This window comes from Panthera uncia, unplaced genomic scaffold (genome assembly GCF_023721935.1).
Source record: "Panthera uncia isolate 11264 unplaced genomic scaffold, Puncia_PCG_1.0 HiC_scaffold_665, whole genome shotgun sequence".
Lineage (NCBI taxonomy): Eukaryota > Metazoa > Chordata > Mammalia > Carnivora > Felidae > Panthera > Panthera uncia.
In genome coordinates, this window is record NW_026059831.1 from 5,185 (window position 1) to 28,192 (window position 23,008).

At 44.2% G+C, this 23,008-nt stretch overlaps 1 long non-coding RNA gene across 1 annotated transcript; it reads right to left on the reverse strand.

Annotated features, from left to right (window-relative positions):
• Positions 1-18,176: 18,176 nt before the first annotated feature.
• LOC125918309 (uncharacterized) lies at positions 18,177-21,084 on the reverse strand. Its single transcript, XR_007456420.1, has 2 exons — positions 20,642-21,084; positions 18,177-20,474 (listed from the first exon to the last, which is right to left on the reverse strand). It is a non-coding gene; the product is annotated as an uncharacterized LOC125918309 (long non-coding RNA).
• Positions 21,085-23,008: the final 1,924 nt, after the last annotated feature.

The following is a 23,008-nucleotide window of genomic DNA, read 5'->3' on the forward strand; positions in this document are numbered from 1 at the left end:
GGACAATGCTAATGACAATACTGCCGACGTAGCTATTTCTGCACCCCCCATCACCTTGTTTACTTGTTTCAGACAGAAAGAAGTGTCTCCTTTCTCGTCTTCAAGACTGACCCCGCCCCCACCTGCATGCCACACATCATCCGAACAAACTGGGTTTGCTCCCCGTGGGCCTTTCTCTACTGTACGTCTGACCTCTTCTTGTCTACACCATCTGTGCTCCCTATGGAATCAGAGCACATGTTCAAGCTGCTTCCTTTAGAGTTACAAGTCTTCCCTTCAAGCCCACACACCCCTCTCTGTCCCACCCTCTCTCTTCTTTCCTTTGTAGCCAAGCACCTAAGAGAATATTCAGCCCTGCTTGCCTCAGCTCTCTCGTTCTGTCTGCAACCTCAAGCAATTATCTTCTGTCCCTACTGCCCCGCCGCAATTCTTTCACAAGGCAGAGTTTGCTGGTTGTCACCTGAATGGACTCGGGTGTCTGCACTCAGCACTCTACTTAGTATATTAGATGTCTTACGTCTGTAGCGTAGACCCTTCATCTCTAGACACAAGGCCACAACAGCTACCTAACTGGGTCACGTGGTTTCCAACTTCATACGTCGGTAATCCGACCTCCAGGCTTCTGCCCAAGGATCTTCCCCAACCCCAATCCAGCCATGAAAATCTTTCAGTGAGTCTTTACTGTCAAAAGACAACATAAAATGTTGTTGGTGCACATCTACTCAATGCTCTGGGTGCTGCACTGTGACAGGCACTGTGTTGGTGCAGGGCACAATGGAATAAACAGACATGATCCTTGCCCCGTGGAGTTTATAATCAGTGAGAGACAATTGAAGAGCAGGTAAAGTGACAAATGGTTTAGCTTCAGACTGTGATGAGGGTTACCAAGGAAACAAATCCTACTACAGAAATTAAAAGGAGGGGGGGAAATTTGGATAGGGAGGCGAGGAACCTTCTCTCTGAAAAGGAAGCATTAAAGCAAAGTGGAATGGGGGCGCCTGGGTGGCTCAGGCAGTTAAACGGCCGACTCTTGATTTTGGCTTAGGTCATGAACTCACGGTTTGTGAGTGTGAGCCCTGCATTGGGCTCTGCCCTCACAGCACAGAAATTGCTTTGGATCCTCTGTCCCCTTCTCTCTGCCCCTTCCTCACTCGTGCTCGCTCTTTCCCTCTCTCAGAAATAAATATACATGAAAATTTTTTAAAACAATAAATAAAGCAAAGCAGAATTAAGATCCAGGTGAGGACTCAGGGAACACATGATCCAGGAGCATCGAAGTCCCTGATTCAGGACAGTGCTCGGCATGGCAAAAGAAGGGCAAGGAGGTCGATGTGGCTGGACAGCAAGATGAACGGTGGCAAAAGGGAAGGCTGCTAAAGTAGGCAGGGGAAGATCCTGTGTGGTCTTCTAGGCCACATCTAGGTCTTCTAGGAATTTGGATTTTATAATACGTGCAACGGAAAGCTTTTGAAGCACAATCAACAAGGGAGACACAATCTAGTTTTGTTTTTGACACAAACTTCTGGCTGCGTGGTGACCAATGAAATGTGGAACTTAGCAAAAATTATTAGAATGGGTCAGGCCAGTGACAACAGCCCGGACTATGAAGGTGGCAGTGAAGACAGAAGGAAATAGATGCAGAGCAGGGTTGTGGGGCTTGCCGAAGGAGCAGAAGGGAAGGCAAGAGGGTGCCAGAGTTTCTCATCCTAGCCACCTGGTGGGTGGGATGCCATCACCGAGATGGGGATGATGGGGAGGAACAGATTTGGGGGAAAATTCGGAGTTCAGCCGCAGATATGTTAACTTTGAGATGTTTAGTTAGAGATGTACTGTAGATAATTAGAAATATGAGTCAGAGGAACTATCTGGCTGAATACATAAGTCATCTATACATGAATTATATTTATAGCCATGGGGATGGATGAAATCATCCAGCAAGAGGGCGGCAAGTGAGAAGAGTGTGCAGAACAAAGAAACCCCAAATATTTGAGGTGCAAGAGACGAAGGGATGCCCGAAAAAGAAACAGAAGAGAAAGTGCCAGTGAGAGAAGAAAACAAGAGAGGGTGGTGTGAGAGTGGCCAAATGGAGAAAATGGTTCAAGAAAGAGGAGTAATCAAGCACGTCAGTAAGATGAGAGTTGAAAATCAGTCATCTAAATGGGAAGAGAGGAGATGACTAAAACACATCTGGAAATGTAGAGCTAAATGAATCCAGCAAGGCAGAGCTACAACTAGTAAGCTACATAGGAAACATACAGACCCTCGCAATTAATCAAAGATGTAAATGTCAATGAAAAGCACTTTCGCCAGTAGATTAGTAAATCACTTTTTAAAGTTATAATAACAAAACAAATACCATATGACTTCACTCGTATGTGGAATTTAAGAAACAAAACAAAGAAAGAAAAGAGAGACAGAAACAAAAAAATAAACAAAAAAACCCCCAGACTCTTAAATATAGAGAACAAATTGGGGGTCACCGGAGGGCAGGGTGGGGGAGCGGGGGAGAGGAGGGGTGAACTAGGTGATGAGCACTGAGAAATCTATAGGATTGTTGAATCATCATATTGTATACTCAAAACTAACGTAACACTGGATATGTTAATTATACTTGAATTAAAAAAAGTTATAATAGCATGATGCCACCTGAAGTATAGCAAGGTTGGCATTCTATGTATTGCTTTTGACATTGTAAATTGATACAACCCTTTAAAAGAAAAATAATTTGGCAGTAGATATATTAAGAACTTTGTTGCAGGAATTGCATTAATGGGAATCTAGCCTAAAAAACTAATCTAAAATGCTTGCATGCCCCAGGTTGTTTATTCTAGTATTATGTATAATACTAAAAACAAAATGCAAGAAGACAAAAAAATTAAAAAAAAAAAAAAAAAACCCAGGAAAAAATATCCCCAAATAGTGAAATAGGTAAATTAAGGTGTATTTATTTAAAGAAATAATATGCAGACTAGAATACAAAACATGTTATAGAGGGAACTAAATAATGCACAAAAGTATATTTAAACTCTGATTACAATGTAAATGTTTTATTCCATTCCTACTTAAATTGTACCTCAGTAAAATTACCTGGAAAGAAAGGCACTCAGAAAAACAGAGTAGTTTTATAAGGCAGGTGCAATTATAGTTGATTATTTCCATCTATTTTCTGTATAAGCTATAATATGGTTTGTATCCCTTTCATAATAAAGAAGATTTTATTAAAGATTTTTGGCAATATTATTCTCTTTTGGCCATATGGACAATTCTGTCATGACTATAATTTTGAATAAAAAGGGAGAATATTAATATTTATGATCTTTATATCACAGTTGTGGGATTTTTTTTAATGAATGCAAGACTACGTGTGCTGACATATTTATTTTGAGACCCAAGTTCCTTGGTTTATTCCATTTATAAATTTGTACCTTAGTGAGTTGTTGTAAATGTGTTCTGAATCTGCTTGGCTAGCAGTTGACAATCTCTTGAAAGATCTTTACTTTCAGGGGTTTTTTTCCATTCCTACTTTGCCAAATCACCAGTCTCTGAGGCGGCTGCCTCCTCCACGAAACCCCCTCAGCTCTTTGAAAATCAAGACCCCAGACTCCTTGGGACAGAAGCAGAGACCCTACTAAGTAAATATTTTCAGAGCACAGGGGCCAAGAGGCTGTCAGCCCCAACCTGAAACCACATTCCCAGAGCAAGGATTGAGGTGACAGACAGATGGTTTTTCCAGTTTCAGTGAAGGATCTGGGCTGTGGAAGTAGGGAGGGGCCGTTTTATACCTTGTATTCAAAAGCATACACAGCAAATTCTGGTGAGCTTTTTCTGAGAGACATTCCATCCGATCATTGTATAAAAAAAGAAAAAAAGAAAAGAAAATAGGTGGGGACGTCTGGGTGGCTCAGTTGGTTAAGCGTCCGACTTCGGCCCAGGTCACGATCTCACAGTTCATGGGTTCGAGGCCCGCGTCGGGCTCCGTGCTGACGGCTCAGGGCCTGGAGCCTGCTTCGGATTCTGTGTCTCCCCCTCTCTCTGCCCCTCCCCCGCTCGTGCTCTGTCTCACTCTGTCTCTCAAAAATAAACAAATATAATAAAAAAAAGTTTTTTTAAAGGAAGAAAAGTAAACAGGAAAGGATGAGGAAGGTAGAATAAAAAAACAAAAATGCCTTTAAACAATGACTGCAAATTGTCTAAGTCAACCCCCAACTTTAATTTTGGAGAAAACAAATTTAATAATGTCAAATAAATTTACACTCACTTATCTCGACAGGAAACAGGAGGCAAGAAGGAGGGAAGAGAAGCCTGGAAGTGATGCTGTAGACACCATGTGTGAATTATTCAGGCACAGGGGAGAAACTGAGGCATAGGAGGAAAAGTGGGGCACGGCTCAGAGAATCTGCGAAGAGCAACGAGGAAATCTATGATCTTCAAATGTGATCTCCAAACAGAATAACAGGTTTCTGCCGCATTCTAGTTAAGAGGCAACATATTATTGAAAACCTTTCTGTGTAACGCTTTTCTAAGCGCAAAACACTGTAATGCAACTTTTAAAACACGCTTTCTCAGTGAAGAGAGCGCCCCCCGCAAAAACTGACCAAAGCTAAAAATGACATAAATCACATAGAACTATCCTTTGCAAATTCATCGTGTGAAGTAATTAAGGAAAGCATGGCTGAGTTTTAGGAGTTGAGACTTTCATCTGACAGGTGGAAGAAATATAGTGAAACGAGTCGGGATAAGGCCGTAACGTCAGGACTGAAATCGTTTGCTGTGCCAGTCACGAGCTTAATTACTTTTTTTTTTCCCACTGACAGTCCCAAATTAAAATAAATGGACCACATCGAGACAAATCTCGGATGCATGTAGTGCTTAAGAATATATTGTTCCTGAGACAGCAGTAGCTTGAGGGCCATGAATAAGGTTGTTCCTTCGGTGTCTCATGCAGAGGGTGGGGAGGAGTAAAATGGGCCATGGATGAAAGCAAACAGCTAATACTAGACCAACCTCCGTGGACAGCTTGGGGCTGCTTGGGGGCGCTGGGAGCTTTGCTTGTGGTACTCTCTGTATGCGTGCCAGTGGGAAGGCTTTGGAAGAAAAGACAGCCTGGGGGAAGTGGAATAGACAAATGCCCTGTGGTCACCCAGCGTACTGAGCCGATTCCTTTCTAAGTGCAGGTAAATTGTTTTATATTTAGTGACCACGATCGACTCTATTACAAATTAATGAGGGGTCGGAAGCTTGATTGGAGATTGTCTGCCCACACATTCGCCATCATCGTGAAAAAAAAATAGACCAGTCGTAACTTGAAGCAAGGAGATGGGTGAAGACGTGAGGCTGCAAAGCTCTGGATGCCCTACACACGGGCCGCCCCATGCCAAGGGGTCCTTCTGAGGACTTCCCTCCCGGCTCCTGGGCCCTTTGGTGAACTCACTGCTAGCGTTCTCACTTTCTCAGAATCCATCACCGAGAGAGTTCTCATGTCACCCGACCTTCTTGTTTTTAAATCCCCAGTTTCCTCGTGTTTTCCCAAGACTCATTGTATCTCATTAGAATGGCTCGGAAAATAGTCGTGTCCCGTGGTGGTAAACAGGAAGCGAGTGCGCCCTCAGAACCAGGGGCCGCTGCCCTCGGAGCCTTCAGGCTTGTGACGCAGAGATAAGAGGCAAAGAGAAACAGTCCTGAGTGTGTGGCGGTCTGACCGACCCCCCTGAAGAGGCTCAGCAAACATTTCACACACGCTTCATTCCAGAGATGACGTTCCTTCCTGCCCACACGCCATTTTCATGAGAAAAGCGTGTGAGGGTCTGTCTGCGTGGTAGTGTGGTCTTGTGTCAGCTGTGAACACCAGCACCGCGAGAACATGGAGCCTCCCTCCCCCGGTCACCAGGGAGGCTGTTTCCAGAGCTTCGATTTTCCACAGACCTCCCCTGACCCATTCTCTCAGTAGATGACCCCCCTCCTCCTTCGCAGAAAACATGGCTGGATAAGATGGCTCCCATTTCTAAGAGTCCCTTGTCCTCCAACCCTGCAGACTTTGGTCCTCTCTGTGTCTCCAAGACCTCGCCTCATTCAGCCACTTACTAACGGCCATTCCCTTCGCCAGAAGCCTGCTAGGCACCTTTGGTCATCTCTGCGAAAAGCTAATCATGAGAAGGCACCACTTCGTCTGGACGACCCCTCTTGGTGCCACACCAAGGCTGGATCTCATCGCCAGGGTGACCCCTCCCCACACGGCCCTGCCCTCCCCCCAGTGTCATCAGCATGTTTTTCTGTTCCTTCAAACCCCACTGTTCTTCTGGGTCCATGCCAGCTCGTTTTAAGAAATGCAAAGAAAGAGAGAAAATTAAGAAGACCTAGCCTCAAAACTGTCGCCTTCCCTAGCGAATTCCTTTTTCTCATACACGAACTTTCTGGAAACATGGTCTATATTTGTCTAGTCATCTTCCTCGCCTTCCATGTAGTCCTCAGTCTCCTAAAATCTGCCTTTGACCTGATCTCTTTGCTGAGATGATGGTCACAAAAATCTGGTTTGCCCTTTGCCACCATTGCTGTGCTCTGATGTGGCTGGCCACTCTCTTCTCAAGGTTCTCTTGCCCCACCATCAACTCTGCTTTCTTCCTGCCTCTCTGACTGTTCCTTCTGAGGGTGCTTCAGCTGGCTCTTTGAATATTAAAATCTCCCCAGTTACTATCCTAACGTGTTTTCCCTTCTCACCCTAAGACTCACACTGGCTGGTCCCATTCATTCCAAGAATTTTCATAACTCTCTCTCTCTCTCTGCCAATGACTATCTCATGTGAATCTCCCAAACTTCAAACCTATAGAGCCAACTGCCCAATGGACATCTCTCCTGGGAGAGCCGACCTGCACTTACGATCAACAGGGTCTGGAACTTGTTACAGCTCAGTGAGGGATGTAAGTATCGACTCAGCTGCCCTTGCTGGGAACCAGGGCAGTACCTTGATTCTTTGCTATTCCTTCCCATCTGCCTACAAACCAATCAACAAGTCGCATCTATTCTGTTTGCGAAGTGACTCTCGCCTCCACCCAGTCGTGGGCTTATGCTCACTACCTTCTCTCCAGAATTCTACAAGTGTCTTAATTGTTCTTCCAACCTCCCTTCTTGCCCATTTCTATTCTGCTTTCCAGAATTATCTTTCTACGACACAAGTGTGGCTTTGCCCTCTGCTGCTTAAAATCCCTCAGCCTCTCCTTGTCATTCAAATACACCATGTAAAACTCTTTAAAGTGGCTTATACGGCCCTGTGTAACCTAACATCTGTTTTCTCTGTCCTCGTCTGTCACTGTTAACTCTGTACACGAACTTCCTCTGGTTTCTAGAGCACATCTTCCCTTATACCGTCCATCCCACATAACATTCCACCTGCCTAGGACGCCAGCTGTCTTGACCCACACCCGATCGCCACGTAGATCGAACCCTGCTCCTCCTCCTCCACAGTTCAGCCTCGCCATTACTTCCACCGGAAAACCCTCACTGACCCCCAGCATCCCACCACCTCCAGGTCTGGGATAGGTACTGTACAACTTAATGAACATTATTGAGTCACACAAATTATGAATTCAAAGAAGATTCTAGCAGGGCTCCTGGGTGGTAAAGTCAGTTGAGCGTCCGTCCAACTCTTGATTTCAGTTCAGGTCATGATCTCACAGTTCCTGGGTTTGACCCCCACATTGGGCCCTGCGCTGATAGTGTGGAGCGTGTTTGGGATCCCCTCTCTTCCTCTCTCTCTGCCCCTCCCTACCCTCCAAATAAATAAATAAACTTCCAAAAGACAAAGGAGGTCCTAGCTTTAGTCGCGGGAGATGCAGAGCTCCGTTTTCCTCATGCTTTAGCAATGCTTCACTCCGGTGTGGACGACATTGTTGTGTGACTTTTCTTCGGAGGGCAGGAATAATGCCCAGCCTGCATCTTCGCTGCCTGCTGTCCCACAGAATGAGTAGCGACAAGAGAAGAGTAGAATACCAGTTACATCAGGGAACGAAGTAAAAACATCAGACTAATCCAAACAAGTATCATTTAAGCCTAGTCGACGATGCTGAAACGTATCATGCATGAGGTCCTAGACCATTCTTGAAGTCATCCATCGTCACTCCCAGCCTAAAATGACCGTTCCTTTCTACCAATCGTTAGATGGGTTGGGGATATTTACTATGGATGGGATGACAAGTACTGAGAACACACTATCAAATAAGACATGGTGTGTCTGACAGCATCTGGACAGGCTGTAGGTAAGTGAGCAGGGACAAAACAAGGACCGGTTGTTACGGTGTAAGGAGAGGCTAGGACCCCACGGGAGGCGCAAAGTCCTGTTTTGTAGGTAGAGATGAGGGCCATTTACACCTGTTCCGGGACCTGGAGTTCATCCAAAGGGAAGCCGATGATGAGTTTTAGGACAAGAAGACAGGCTGGTCCATTGAGATCAAGAAGGAGGTAGGACTGAAATGGCTAAGGGCAGTGAGAATGGGGAGGGGAATGAGGGGGAAAGATTGGAAAGCTGCCCAGAAGTACAGAGGACTCGGGGGTGGTTTAGGAGTGCACAGGGAGGGAGAAGAAAGCATCGAGAATGATTCTCAAATGATCCTACTGAGTTATTGACTGAACTCAGGAAGACCGTGTGGGGCAAGGTGCCTGTAAGTAATCCTTACAGTAGCACCAATTCTGGCCCTTGATTACTCTGCACCCACAAAGAAATAATGCAGGAATCAGCTTCCGTTACGTTAGAAAAATGATAAATCCTGATAGGGACCGTGACATCTGTATCCCACTTCTAGGAATCTACTAAGGAAGACAATTAGGAGAACAAAGAAGCTGCAGAGATTCCTTCCCGAGAATTCTACGAGGTGGACTAGAAAACCACAGGTGTTGTTGGATGGTGAAGGAGGGTTCTGTCCAGCTGTCAGAACACCGTTGTTTTTTTTTTTTTTATTTCTTTTCCAGACTGTTCGACTTAACAACTTCACAATGACAGGATGGCAGAGACCCTTGATGCGGCCTTTGGATTGTTGAAGCATCTCATTTTCATTCTAATTCATTCCAGAATAGTTTTCTTCCTATCCAGAATCATCTTCTGAGGAACTGAAACCATGAATTTGGCAATTTTGCATTGCCAGGAAGCACATTAAAGAAGAAAAGTAAAAACTATAAATAGTCTTGATGATGATAAGTAATCAGATCAAATACCACAATGAATGCATTTCACTTAAGTACTTTGAATTCTTTTTTTTTTTTTAAGCATCAGAACATTTGAAAATCAGGATATAACTTTCCTTCATGAAATACCCAGAAAACTGCCTGCATTTTAAGAAACCAAAAGATAGCAGTGAGGCGGAGAGGAAGCTAAAGAAGGATACTTGTCTGCAAACTAAAAATAAAGTTGACATGACCCTGAGAAGGAGTAAATTAAAAGTATCATTTAAAGGTAACAAAGTTCTGGGGCGCCTGGGTGGCTCAGGCGGTTGAGCATGTGACTCTTGGTTTCGGCTCAGGTCATGATCTCACGTGGGTTCAAGCCCCCCGTTGGGCTCTGCACCAAGAGTACAGAGCCTGCTTGGGATTCTCTCTCACCCTCTCTCTCTCTGCCTCTTCCCCGCTTGTGCTCTCTCAAAATAAATAAATAAACGTTAAAAAAAAAAAGGTAACTAAGTTCTGGGTCTTCCTAACCCAGTTGAGTTACTATTCCCTCTTCTCTGCAAAAGAAAAGCTACTGAAGAAAAAGTTCTCAATGGTGGCTGTGCTATTTTCAGTCAGGCTGCCAGTTAGGTATAAATGAAAAATGTATTTGTTCAAGTTCTGTAAATTGGGGGGAAATCGGGGGGTGGGATTGGTAACCTGATGAGAGAGAGAATGAATGGGGATCAGAGAGAGGCCCTGAAACTCACCAACAGACTATTTGTCTTGTCGCTTTATTGTCTCCAGATGGGGCCATTAAAATAGCGCAACACAAAAATAGTACATTAAGCTATAGCCCGAGTTCAATCTTCAATTATATGCCTTTTAATTAACACGGAAAACCGTATTCAGATTTGCTCCTCCACCCACAGGTTTTTTTTTTAATCTGAGTTGAGGATGCCTGGACGGAAATCAGAAACGTTATTGGAGTGACCCTTTCCTCCGGAAATCTTCGCTGAGCGCACGATCCGCGAAGTTGCTCTCCCTTAGCCCACCTCTCCCGTCTGGTTTGGCCCCGTGCAAATGTATCATGGAAAAGCTTTCGAGTGGGAGGAAACTGATGTGATAGATACATGTGTGACACAGTTACTCAAAAGGGCAGTTCATCTGAGCGTGTGTGCACGGGTGTACCGAACAACGCCTTCTCAACACCTTCATGACTGGGACCGCGGATAATGTCGTTTACAATGACATAATTTTTAAATCTTTTCTAGGATTGCAAAACAGTTCATTAAGAGAGATTGTCTCGTGCAGTTAGGCGAGTGAGTGGGAAGGTTAACCTAACAACCACAAACAGCCCATCCTATTTTTCTCTCTGCATCAACTAGATTCTTAACTGAATTGATCCACGGTCTCGTATTTACCGGAAGGCAGCTGGAGTCAGCTCTGCGGTTATGCTAGCCTCATGCAGGCCATCTATTTGTGTCCTGTGTCAGCTCTGCGGAGACACTCCCAGAACGAGTCAATATCGCCATCTCACACACATTTCAAAACATTTTCTAATTTATTTTACGTAATTCTTTTTTATTCCAGAACCGTTCTCCTTTCTCTTTCCCCCTCTATTCCGAGAAGGTAAACGAAGCACCTTGCAGCAACCTGGGAACTGGTTACATTTCGACACATGGTTAGAAATTTCACATTGGTGAGAAAAAGACTTTGGGAGTAAAACAAGAGCATTTTAGGAAGTTAGTGAAGAGGAGATCATCAGTTTGAAGTATGAGCAAAACCATATTCTCCCGGAAGAGCAGCTACATACTCATGGGGCCGGGCGGTCTCAGAGCTAAGGACAGGGAGAGTCTTTTTTAGGGTTAAGATTTCAGACGGTGGGAATGAGGGTGCCCTCCTAGTCAGATGTAATAGGGGGCAGGAGTTGAGAGCAGGGAGTGCTCAAACTTGAGCACAAGAGTGGGCCGGAGGGCTTGTGAAAACAGATGTGTGGGCAACAGTCCCCAGAGCTTCTGGCATAGCTGGTCCGGAGTGAGATTAATGGTGCGCTTCTGAGCCTACAGGTCATGCTGAGAAGGCTGGTCTAGGTACAGGGGGACAGATCCCAGACCTCCCAGCCTCCTCCACCCTGAGGGGGTCCTCAGTCAGTGTCCCCACATAAGCAGCATCTAGAAGGGGGACATTTGATTTGTCCTTCCTCCCTGCCTTCTCAGTGACTTCCAAAGGACTAGATCAGGGTTCCTTGACAAACCCAGGCCAACGATATACCATGTACTTTTGTCTATTTTCTGAACTCCAGAACAGTTCACATGCAGTATTATAATGGTTTCACTTGTACAATATAGTGATTCACCAGTTCTATACATTTCTCTGTGCTCATCATGGCAAGTGATGAGCTTGCCTCCTTAATCCCCATCACCTACTTCCCCCATCCCCCCACCACCCTCCCCTCTGATGACCCATCAGTGTGTTCTCTATAGTTAAAAGTCTGTTTCCTGGTTTGTCTCTCTCTCCTTCCCCGCCACCGCCTCCCCCCCCTCACTCCCCTCTGCTCATTTGCTTGGTTTCTTAAATTCCACATATACATGAGATCATATGGTATTTGTCTTTCTCTGGCTGGCTTATTTCACTTAGCATTATGCTCTCTAGCTCCATCCATGTTGCTGCAAATGGCAAGATTTCATTCCTTTTTGTGGCTGAGTAATATTCCATTATATGTAAATTGGCCGCTTCCATAATTTGGGTCCTGTAAGTAATACTGCGATAAACACAGGGGGGCACGTCTCTCTTTGAATTAGTGTTTTTGCATTTTGGGGGTAAATGCTGAGTAGTGCCGTTACTGGACCACAGGGTAGCTGTATTTTTAACTTTTTGAGGAAACTCCATCCTGTTCTCCACAGCGGCTGCACCGGGTTGCATTCCCACCAACAGTGCGCGAGAAGGTTCCTATCTCTTCACGTCCTGTCCCACTTTTCCCCTAATGTCTGCCTCCAGAAGTACCTTTCTTTCCAACCTCTCTTTGCAAAGTATTTTGATCTAGGGGCAAGAGCAAACAATTTCTACAGGGTCGTCCTATAGTCTGGTACCATCTGCTACTAGTTTCACGAGCTTGAGTGAGGTCAACCCTCCAAAGCACAGTTTCCTTAGGTATAAAAATGGTAGTGGCAGTAAAATATAACCTATATCTCTCCAATGTCACGTGAAGATCAATGAGACACAGACAAAGCCCCTTTGGAGCTGCGATGCATGCCAGAAATTGCGAGGGCTGTTGCGATAGATTCCTGAAAATCTTTTAATAAAGGGAACAAGGTTCTTTTGGAGCAAAGAAAGAGAAGACTCAAAATGCACAGCTACGTGGAAGGCGAATAAACAGAAACCACGATAAAACGATTCAGTATAAAACAAGAATCCTGTCCAGTCATCTGAGTGTTTCCAGCCTGGCTGCTGAAGAGAGCCAGAAATCTGAAAAGACAGGAGGAGAAAGTGCGCGAAGAGGAAAGAGGAGGTCGTGATGATGGGAGGGGGCACGTCACAACCTCGTCTGAAGTCTTTGGCCCTGGGCGGAGCGAGGACACGGGAGTGTGGGGTTGCTCCTTTCCAAAGCCTCCACCAGCAATAGAGAGCTTTGTGCTTTTTGGTTCTGGCCAATGCATTTTAAAAGAATTTTCAGTTAGGGAAATGTTCTTTTAAAGCCATCATCCTCAGAGGGTGCGATATTTACATGAAACAAATATTGCCTTTCATTGAAGTGATAATATCTTTTCTGCTGTTCCACACCTCTTAGACCTGGAAGTCACAGGAAACCTTTTCTGTTCCTATCTCCTCTCATTCTATGAATTTTTGTGTCTCAGATGAGTCATGTATAATTTGGTTATTACAATATTTATCTCAGAGAGAGATTAGGAGCCTTAGCCAATGTTTTTCGAATAGTCAGAAAGTCCCCACTGTAAGATTCAGAAGGAATGAAAATGACATTAATATATTATAAATAATCAAAACCCAGTAGCAAAAGAGATGATTGAATTCCAAAGGTTTCCATCACTCTTTCTCAAAAACAAATTTTTTTAATAAATGAGCTCCTGCTGGATGTCTTCTTTCTTGAGTGATAATCTTTCCATTAGTGGGGTAATTTGCAAAGCAAAACCTTTGTATTTCCTTGTTTTTCTTCTTCTTAAATAAATAAAAGTTCTGTGGACAGGCTATTGAAGGGGCCGTTTTCCATTTTCAGTACACGGGAGCCCCAGGCAGTGGAGGAAGGGGACGTTGTATACATCATGTGTGTGTGGTTTTGCTGAGAGAGAAAGAGAGAGAGAGAGAGAGAGAGAGAGAGAGAGAGAGAGAGAGAGGCACCCCCTGAGACTTCTATCACCAGTCTGGCTCTGGGATCAGTTTAACAACTTGCTTTGAATGCATATGAGTCCCGACTGCTAAATTTGCAAATGCCTCCCCATAAAGGTTATGCACCCACTGTAAATGCAGCATCTATTCAAAAAGATGGTCAGGTTGGTTGCTAGGAGATGGTGGGATTCTCTTGGAGACAAATCAGCCCTGACAAAAAAAAAATTTTTTTTTTACATAAAGACCTTTTAAATATAAATACCTTTGACAGGAGCTATTATTATTCACTGAGTTCCTTCACATCTGAATAAATGGCAGAAAAATGATATTATTCATATGCCATTATACACTAAAGTGTTAAAATAGAAGAATCTTATTCCCTCCTCTCTCTCTCTCTCTCTCTCTCTCTCTCTGTTATTGCTAAAGAGAAAGGAGAAAGCTTTTTTGTTGTTGTTGTTTCTTTCCTTTGGATTTCTCTCCTTTCCTTTTTGGATTCCCTCTCAAAACCTGACACCAAAGATGCAGATAATTGAATTTTCCTTCCAAACCCAAATGCCTATTTTTAAAGGAGGATAGTAGTGGCGAGGAGGGGCCTCTCAGCAAGACTGAAAAGATACAAGCAACTTCCCCAAAAGGGGGTTCAGGGCCCACACGTGGGGGTCTGTGTTCCTTGATAGCGGGCACCGTCCGATTTCATTTCAATGATGTTTGCGATTTTCTTCCCACTGGGTCAACTGTAGGCATAGCTGCCCTATCTGTGGGTCCATGTGCTCGACTTTTGCTAGCAGTGACCCTAACAAATAAAATGTGCAGCAAGTAGGAACTTGCTGTTTATAAACTGTGTTGTGGGTAAATGAAGTTGCAATCTTTCCTAATTTAGTGTGCCCTGCCCGTCCATTGAGGACCTGAGAATCTCCCAGCTGACACACACAAAGGCACAGGGGGACACAATGTGGGGCCAGGGCCCTGCCTCCCTTTGACTAGAGCCCCAGAGACTTGTCGCCCCAAAGCCCACAATAAGGGATCAGTGTTGAAACACATTTCATTACCATGAGAATGGCCACCCCCAACTCCAAGTGTATTATTTTTGTTGTTATTTGGAATACTGTACAAAGTTTCTCAAGAATTTTTTTTTTTTTTTTTTTTGTAGCGTGCCTTAGACTTGGACAGAGCCGTGGTTCCTTACACAAATATTGACATGAATCCCTTGGTTTATTTAGCATTTTCCTGTGAAAGGCGCAGTATGGTAATGTCCCTTGGTCCCCTTTCACACATTTGTTCTGACTCTTGGCACCAGGAAGTTCTTATTGTTCTAATCAATGCTCACTGGCCCAATGACATTTTTTCCCTTTTAGTGACAGACATGGTATGTTTCCTTTCCTGAAGTTCTCATGAGAGTTTCTTGTACTATGTTCGATAGACACCCAAAATAAAATTAAAAAAAAAAAAAAAGGCAACACATTTGCGGGTTCTTCTTTTCCTGGTTCTGTTTTGCTTGCCTTCTTTGTCAAAGCCTCCCCAGCCAATGCTGCTGCTAATTGTATAAAACGCCAGGATGCCAAATAAGAAAGCCCCTCAAAATTCCAGTAACTTGCTCTAAATTCATGGTACATGAGTCCACTATTGCATCGTGGCAATAGTCCCTTTGTGAGTGTGCCAAGGAGGTTACCTTTTGCTTTTTTTTTTTTTAGTATTATTTTTAATGTTCATTTTTGAGAGAGAAGGAGACAGAGCATGAGCGGGGGAGGGGCAGAGAGAGAGGGAGACACAGAACCCAAAGCAGGCTCTAGGCTCCGAGCTGTCAGCACAGAGCTGGGCGGGGGGCTTGAACTCAGGAACCACGAGACCATGACCTGGGCAGAAGTGGGATGCTCAACTGACTGAGCCACCGGGCTCCCCCATTTGGCTTTCCTTTTTTTTTTTTTTTTTTTTTTTATGAAGGAGCTTACTGCAGAGTCTGGCCTTTCCAGTTCTTTCATGCACTCCCTCAATTATATAATTTACTGGTCAGATAGCATTCTCTCTGCTTGTGATGATTATTTCGATTTCAAGAGTTGGTTAGTGTGCATTCCTCGCTGTAACGGAACCCGTTCCTCGATTTCTACATTGAAATGCGGAACAAAAATGGAAGCAACTGGAAACTGCCAGAATATGGAGCCTCCACTGACCGCAGTGGGGGATGGGAGATGTGCTCTCCAGGTTGGGAGGAGGAGACTCATTTGACCCTCCCTCCTTCGCAGCTCCTACCCATTCCGTATTTATCCCGGGGACCCCAAGTATTGCTGGGCCTGGTAAGTGGGGTAAAATGTAGCAAACAACCCTGAACTAAGCCCTCAGTGGGAAAGGAGCCTCCAGGAGACTAAGAAACTCAGGGCCCACGTCAACCTCACAAGGGGGAAAAAGGGACCACCCTGCCCCTCCCGGCTTCTTAGCTCCTTTTTGTCAAAAACATCACATCTATTTTGGGAAACTGGTTTGATTGGAGGAAAACCACTGCGGGTGAAGGCTCTGACCCCTAGAGATTCTGGGCATGTTGACAGAAGACCTGTCAGGCCCAAAGGGCCATGAGCAATCCAGCTGAGATCAGGACCACACTGGTTCTCATGGCCCAGGAGCCAGACCCAGAGAAGGATCTGTACCCTGGCTCAGCGCCCAGCCAGGCTTCCAGGCCCAGGAAAGGGTGGCCCCGTGCTGCCCGGACAGGCTGGGGTGCATCGTAGAAAGGTCAGGGAGAGGAAGCTTTTAGGTAGCATTATCCAGCATTTGTGACAGCACTGACCGTAAGCATTCCTCAGTGTCTCTGCCCCCCACCCTGCCCACCATCCCCCTGTGGTCTACTCTTACCCCAGACCAAATCAAGTCCTCCTCCTCCCTAAAGGGTGAGCCAGCAGAATTGTGGTCTGCTGTGAAGGTTTCCAATCGTCTCTCCTTGCTGTCACATTCTTTTGCAAGTTACACTCCAGGTATGATTTATTTCTGGTTCATTTCCGGTGACTCAGTTACACAGGATGCAAAATTACAATAATAATGCTTGTCTCCAGATAATGAATAAGGGGTTTGAATTTCTCAGAGCAGAGATGTTATACAAATGCGAAGTATCATTACGATGAAAATCCATGACTAAAGAAATTAAATTTCCTGGAATGTTTTACATCTAACAAGAATGCTTGTAATCCTCTGCATTTACCGCTAAACGAGGTAGACTACAAGAAAGAAGATATTTAAAGGGAAGGCATGAGTTCACTGGGGAAAATTAACAAATGGGAAAATTGCAGCACTGTATTCTGTATTTTATGGGGAAAGAGAGTTTGGTAAACACGCAACAGGAAACCCCGTTTGATTTCTGCAAGGGAAATTTAACCAGTAACAGACTCATGTCGAATCTTCAAAGGAGAAGTTTCTCTACTTGTTTACCTTTTGATATGTGGCTGAAAGAGGACACCAAGGCCTCAGCTTTAAAGGAGCGATATCACGAACAGTTTACGCAGGTCTGCAAAAAACTCAACAGCCAACTGGGCATAGAGAAAATGAAAAACTGTACCGTGGAAAAAAGCCGAAGAAAACATATACTAGGAAGGGGTGACCCATCCTGAAGCCTTTCCCAAATTCAGTCCTTCTTATTGTTTCATAAACATGTAAGGCAAGCAAATCCAGGGGTGTGTCTTTTCCATGCCAAACGTGTTTTGAGAAAACGCGACCTCTCGGCCATTTTCCACACCTACGTCCATCTCCCTTTTTGTTGTGGGGTACCCACTTCCGGCCTTATGAAATCACAACAAAGGCAGAACCGGTACTTCTGGACATCTCATACACTCGTGACATTGCGCACACCGACTTAAAGGTGTTTCCTCTCCCGAGGTAATGGCTGGTATTGCTTTGGGCTATCAACTGACCCAGCCCACCTCCATCAGAACTCCGGATTCCTCTTTGAGCCTCCACCATGAAACTGCTAGAACCATGGCACGCCAGCGCATTTCTGCGCTTCCTGACGGACAAGAAGGAGACGGCGAGGTTGGTGGCAGGGTTGGGAGCAGTGGACAGAGTTTGCTCAAAAAATATATACCCTCTACCAACTGCAGCTCTCTTACCCCCATAAACACCTCTCATCTTTCAGTCCTGAGAGAGTTCTCTCCGTGCTATGTGAGTGCTCTCTTCCTCCAGGCCATCCTGGATGGAGGTGATGTTCCCTCATCCCAGTGCAGGGCTGTTTGCAGATCTGGGTACCAGACGCTGCAGAACAAGAGGCTGATGAAGAGGCTCCCCAATGTCTCCAACCTGGACTGGGGTGCACTGTGCCTACCTCGGCTTGACCCCTGACCCCATACGTCGTGCAGAACCCTGAGGTCAAGCCCCTTCACCTTACACACATGTCCTCACCCGCATCCCCTTCTGACACACCGCTAAAGGACCTTTCCTCAGACAGATGTCTCCCACCTAGGATCTGCAGACATGTCACTTGACTTAGCACTTTGGAACTCCCTTCGTACTTGACATATAGGGACAGATCTGGAGCTTTCTAAGGGAGTCCCAGAAGATTGAACCCACCTCAATGCACTCGCTCAATGGCAGCAAAGACTTCACTTATATAAATCATATAAAATGAGATTTGCTCAGGATTTACTTTGGGGAAAAACAAGTATAGTGGGGAAGCTGAAGAAAAGAGGCAAGGCAGTATATTTTAGTACATTCAAGTTGAAGTCAAATTCAATTAGTAACATTTTTAATCGTTTAATTGTTAATATTTCAAACCTGTAGGCAGGTGCCAAAAAATGTAACACACACCTACTGACTTCCCATAGACATTAAACAAATACTATTATTTTGCAATATTTGCTTCAAATATTTCTAGTTTGAAGAGATTAAGTTAAACATTTTAAATTAAACAACGTCCTTCGTCCTCTCTCTTACTCATCCTTCTCCACAAAGGTGGCTTATAATCTAATAGTTGTGTGTGTTATTCCCATTCTTGTTTTTGTGACTTATCTGTGTAAGGATGAATATACAAAATATATCTGCCTTTGCTTCTGTGTCTTAAATTTTTTATAAAGGTTTTTGTGCTGTTCAGTAGTTTTGTAGCTTGCTTTTAATTTTTTTTTAAATGTATTCATTTTTGAGAGAGACAGAGACAGCATGAGCAGAGGAGGGGCAGAGAGAGGGGGAAAGAGAGAATCTCAAGCAAACTCCACACTGTCAGTGCAGGGCCCGACGCAGGGCTTGAACCCATGAAACCACGAGATCACGACCTGAGTTGAAATCGAGTCTGACGCTTAACAACTGAGCCACGCAGTCACCCCTGTAGCTTGCTTTTAGACTCAATAATATTTTCCCACTTTATCCGTATAGTTATACGTGGATCTAGGTCTACACACATTGTGTACTATCTCATCCTATGATTAAACCTCCGTTTCTTTATTCATCACACCAAGAAAGGATGTGAAAGTTGTTTCTACTCTTTACTGCTCTGCGCAGGGCTGCAATGATTATCGTTTCACACGCCGTCTTGCACATTTTAGAACAAGACGCGTAGAAGTGAAGTTGCTGACGCCTTCAACTTTCCTCCAGTTTGTCAGTTTCCCGTCCAAGAGGTGATGGTAATTCGCAATGCCCAGGGATGAGTGCACATTCCTGTTTTCTCACATGCTGTGAATATCTTCTCCAGTCTGGTTTCCAATTAATATTAAGAAAAGCCAGTGGTTATGATAGGTAACTTATAAAAATATCTAGAAATAGCTTTTCTTTGGATAAAGAATTTCCTTCTTTTCAGGGCTGAGCATAAGGTTACCTACGATTATCTAAAATGTTATGGTGTATATACTCCTGAATGTTATCAAAAGACGTAACAGTCTTTAATGTTCGTATCTTGGCCTCCTTTTGTTTTTATGAATGTTGCTAAAATTGATTTCTACAATAGAAAGCAGATTCTATGTCTGCTAAGTCTGAGTGTGAAATGTAGAATGCCAGTAGAACATTCTCCAGCAACTACTTATCTTAGAAATCATTTTATAAAACAAATCCTGTTCTTGGTGACATAATTTGTTCTCTGCCCAGAGTACCAGGGAGAGCTTCATGAGAAGTAAATGTAGATCTGTGTACATATGTGTATATTTGTATATGTCAAGGGAGTATCTTTATTTTAATCTTACACTCCACTTGATAAATTAAACTTTGAGGAAACTATGTTTTTATGGCACCAATGTAACATATGCATCATGGAAAAGTAATTTAGTTATGTCTTAATTCTTCACTCATTTCCACTAAAATAAATACAGAACAGATTCAGAAAACTGATGCTGAGGACAGACTTAGTGAATCTGTAAGCCTGTGGCTGGAAGCCTAAAATATTATTTTGAATTAGGCTATTAACTCATTTGAGATAATTCTATCCAGATTTTGGTCTGTATTTATTCAACTGATTTATTGTCTGTTTTTCTCCCTCCCAAATGGGGCTCATTATGTCTCTTTAAAGCAATGTTTTCCATGTTTTCTACCATTTTTTATTTTTCAGGGTACTTTATATCCTAATTATTGAGTTATGTATCATGTACTCCTAATTATGAAACTTAGATTTGCCGTGTTTCCACTTTAGTGGGCGAGTTTGGAGGTATGTACATACACACACATACATGGCCTCAAAATGGTCTCTTTAAAAGATAGTGGTTACACTTTTAGAAGCTTTGCTCCCCTTTAACTACTTGTACGAATTTAGGGAGGCTTCTGACACGAAAGGGACTCCCCCCACGTGACTGGAAATACTACAGCCAAACGCAGCCCGCTCGGCAATCTACCTGCTGACTTTGTGGATTTTCCCCAGAAGAACTAGGTGAACGAGGTGGCCTTCTCTTTACAAATAGCAACATGGGGACGGAGCCTGGCAGTGTGGGGTTGGGACCTTGTCTCCGTAACTTGCTGTGATCTTGTTAGAGTCACTCAGTGTTTGTTGATCCGTCTGTTAGAGTGAGAACACCCATCTTCTGAGGTTGCTGTGAGACTGACTGTCCCGGCTGAAAGCAAGACAGAGCAAACACGCAGTAAACACGAGCTCCTTCTTGGCCCCAACGGCGTCTCCCTGACTTCTAAGAACATCCTCGTTAACAGGGTCCTCCCTTAGTTTTCCCACGAACTGGAAAGCATCCCAAAGTAAGAAAGCGTTATGTTGATCAGCTCTTACCAACGGCACTGAAAGTCAGGTACTCGTGAGCCCTCCGAGATGCAACTGAAGGAAAAGAAGATTCTCTGCCGTGAGTCAGGCCTTCGTCACATTCCCGGGGAAACTTTGATATCGTCACAGCCTCACAGGTACCAGCAATTCCGGAGATCTACCTAAGTACCACGGGAAAGATCATCCTAATAAACTGTAACACAGCCCAGGGAATCAGACCTTCCCATCGGGAACAGCAGGTTACCTTTTTATAGAGGCCGACAGCTTACAAAGGGTTTTCATAGGCTTTATCGGCTTCCCGTTCTCTGTGTGAAGGTCAGGCAGATGGTTTCTCCCTCTCTTTTCAATACAAAGGACACTGAGGCTCAGAGAGGTCAAGAACACAAAGTGATGGGTGGAGATGGGAGTTTAGAGTCTCCTGACCAGCTGGATCCTATTACGCTGGGTGGAACCTTATGAATTTGTCATTTTTGTAGTAGAATTGAAAAGTGCATGTGGTTTTCTCTACACAGTGTCATCTTATTCAGAAACAGTGTAGCCACACAAGGTCACAAACTAGCCTAAGCACAACTAGGAAATCTAATTACGGGAGGGACTGAGAATCCCGCAGCGTGGCTGGCGTTAGGTGGAGACCCATCAGAGGCTCAAACATGGAGACCCATCTCTCTCTCTCTCTCTCTCCTTATCTGGGCAATCCTTGTATTGGCTTCGTTGCTGGCAAGCCCTCCTCACGTGGGCTGAAGGCCCCAAGTTTCCCCGGTCCTCACAGTCTGAGATGTCAGCAAACAGAGGGCTCCTCTCTCTTGTTATGTCCCGTGATGTCCTGGTCTGAGTCTGCGGCCTAGCTCAGGTCACCATGTCTTTGATGGAAGTTTGGGGGATGTGTGATGGACTGCCCTATCAGTAACAAGAGGGAGGCGAGATGTTAAAGAGGAGCTCAGTTCCCAGAAGAAAGGGGGCAAAAGGGCCGCCCAAGCCAAAACAGCACATGTGCATTGCACGTAAAATACACATCGATGGAGTGTCTAATATTCGATCCAATACGGCACTTCGACTCACCCGATACGAAGAATCAAAAGAGAGAAAAGAGGGACAGTGACTAGAAAAGGCAGAAAAAAACGGTCAAAGACCAAGTTAAAAACAACACCAAAAAATGGCCATTGGATAACTACAGAATAGAATTCATTCACTTGTAAAGTGGAAATGTATTTCCTTGACATTGGTAACATTTTTATCTAAAAAATAGGAAAAACAGTCAAGTTTTATGGAGAGATTTTAAATACCAAAAGTCGGCTTTTGCTCACACAAAGTCAGGCTTACTATTTCATGTATCGAGTCCTGGGGTGTCGTTTGAAAAGTAAATAATGCTCACTTACTGGACAGCCCATCTCCATGGTCCCAAATTCCTGTCGAGCAGGAAACAGAATTGATTTCAGGTCAGAAACAAGCAGGCTATTCGCATCTGCCCTACAGATTCTGCTGGAAGAGTAAATGGGAAAGAGCCCACCCTGCCTTCACAACACATTTGGGGCTAAACGTAAGAAGCACCGTGTTAGCAAGGGAAGCAATCAGTTCAACCTGTGTGTTTAATATTTAATATGCTCGATTTCTTTCATTTTTTGTAAGTAAAAACTAGATATTCCAACAGTTTCCTCCCACACCCCAATCAGCTACTGGGCATCACACGGATGCATATGATGCCCATGTAGACGCTGACATGGCTGCATGGCCCCAGGCAGGGCTGGCCCAAAGCTGTGGAACACATTATGCTCTTACTGTTTATCTTATTTTTTAATGTTCGTTTATTTTTGAGACAGAGAGAGAGAGAGACAGAACATGAGCAGGGGAGGGGCAGAGAGAGAAGGAGACACAGAATCCGAAGCAGGCTCCAGGCTCTGAGCTGTCAGCACAGAGCCTGACTCGGGCTCGAACTCACAAACCGTGAGATCATGACCTAAGCCGACGTCAGACGCTTACTGACTGAGCCACCCAGGCACCCCTGCTCTTACTGTTTAAAGCAGCCCACTGGTGACATAGAGACGCTTGGGAGAAAATTCACTTCAGGAATATTTCCTGACTTTTTTCAAACTCATAGAACTGAATTACTCAAACGACACACTGAGAAGTCATAGTATTCAAGAATGATGGTCCTATGCCTTAACAAAGACCTTAAAAAATAATTTCAGAAGTATTTTAGCAGAACATTTTAACTGAATTCACTACTTTCACCCCCAAACCTAAGTTGTTTCTTTGATCAATGAGTAATTACATAGAGCAAATCTTTCATTTAAATGCCATGACACCTGATCTTGCCACAAATACACCAGAAAAATGAAGTCTCGAGCGTGTCTTGTTTTTCATAAACCTTTCAAAGGC